Here is a 2,164-nt window from a genome sequence, read left to right as displayed (position 1 = left end):
TCAGCAGTTTCCCCTCAAACCAGCAAGTGGAAACTGCTGACCTCCCCTGTTCGGAGGTTATAAAGGACACAGGTTTCGTGTGTCACATAGCTAGCTAGAGGCGATGGCTTCTTGGAGCTAATTCACGGCAGCTTTCGTCCTAATTTTGGGACTGCCATGTTGGCTTGGCGATAACTATTAATTTCCAGTACCGCTGCCATAGTCTCCTTTAGGGAGACTTAGAAATATTAATAACTTTATATATATATAGTTATATATTTATATGAATATATGCGCGCATATAATTGTGCGTGTGTGTGTGTGTTGGGTCATATAAAAGTTCTAAGTGGATTAAACCTTTCATATCCTATCAAACAGATAACACCTTACGTAGGTGCAAACCTTCTTTAGCCTGGGGTGCCGGTGTTTCTTCTTTCCCCACCCACTGTCTTCGGTGCTTGATATTTTTATAGAGAACACATTTCTCGTCACCAGTTACTATTCAGTCCATAAAAGGTTCTTTCGTGAGACGTGTCATCAAAGAAAGAGCATACGTTTGCTCTCTCCTCGCGATTAGATTCGGAAAGTTTGTGAAGAACCCATTGACCTAATTTGCTGACTTTTCCGATGGCAGACAGCTGCCGATGAATGGTTGAATGACCAAATCCAAGCTTCTTTTGCAAGTTTCTTAACAGTTACGATGAGATTTTGTTCCACCAAAGCTTGCAGGATGTCCTCGTCGAGCTCTTCAGATCTTCCAGGACATAGCACGTCTTCTAGACTGTACTTTCTGGCTTGGAAGTTCTGAAACCACCATTGACACTAGCTTACTCTTATTGTCATGTCCCCATACACTACATTAATATTCCTCGCACTTTCCGTTGCGTTGTTGCTTTTATTGAATTCATAAAGCAAAATATGCCGAATATGCTCCTTTGTCATTTCCATTATAACTTTGAAAAAATACCTCTTAAAATACCTGCAATGCGGACACGTATTCATCTATGTTTATGTTTCCCTCACACTCTACCAGCTCTGATCAACCGTTTCTCCAAATTGCGCCCAGACCATCACAGAATAGCTGCCGTGTTTCATTGTTGGCTGCAATCATTTCACATCAAATTCTTGGTCGCAGAGACTCCATACCCTCACTCGATCACTGTTTGAAAATACAGTAAATCTGGACTGATGAGAGAATATGACAGTGACCCAAAATGCCAGTGGCCTTTCCACCATCTCACTAGCCCAATCTTTTCTCCTTTCGATATTGGCTGGTCGACGAAGTGGCTTCGTTCTTGCTGATCTGCCATAGTAGCCAAGTTTGTGGGGATGCCTGACAGCTGTTCTTGAACTGACATCAACTTATTCTGCTATGTCAGAAGCCTTGCAACAAGGATTGTCCTCCACACTTAACTTAACGAAGCGCAGGGTCCTGCCAGAGGGCCCTGGTCAACCTGAGTGAGGTGATGTGGATTCCTTCCTCTCTCTAGTAAATTGCACAATCACTCTATTAACTGTAGAAAGTAGGTTCCCAAGATTTTCTGCAGTTTTACACTGATTACGTTCACCTTCAGATTGACCCACAATCTTTGAAATTCAGACAATTCCAAAGTTTCTTTTGTACATGGCAGGATTAAACAGTTACATATAGAACCTGAAACATAAAAATGTCAATTAATTAAAAATATAAACCTTTTCAAGTTAAAATAAGCATAGAACTATGTTTTATGGGGTGTCTATTTTCTTCTGTCGTGCCTGTATATATATATCTATATATATATATATATAATACAAATAATATGTGAGTATATGCATATATACGTACATGTATGTACATACCTACATCAGCATGTATATCTAGATGCATATCTGGGTACAGGACGTCAGAAAACAAACGTGGCCAAAATGAAAAACAGAACATAGAAAGCAAACAGGCCACATAGAGAACATTTCCTTCATCAGCTGTCCCTATTCTAAACTAAGCGTTTCGAAGAGTTATATACGTTGGCGCATGTGTGTTTCCTTCGCGTTCTTATTTCCTAGGTTGCAGAGTTTAGCAATAAGCGGTTTCAAACTGAATAACTACCATCATGTGTACATATATATGGATATAAGTATGTATATATGTATGCATACATAAATATGTATATATAAATATATATATATACATATATATATACATATA

Source organism: Octopus bimaculoides, chromosome 1 (assembly GCF_001194135.2).
Source record: "Octopus bimaculoides isolate UCB-OBI-ISO-001 chromosome 1, ASM119413v2, whole genome shotgun sequence".
Taxonomy (NCBI): domain Eukaryota; kingdom Metazoa; phylum Mollusca; class Cephalopoda; order Octopoda; family Octopodidae; genus Octopus; species Octopus bimaculoides.
Note: the sequence above shows the minus strand (reverse complement) of the source record.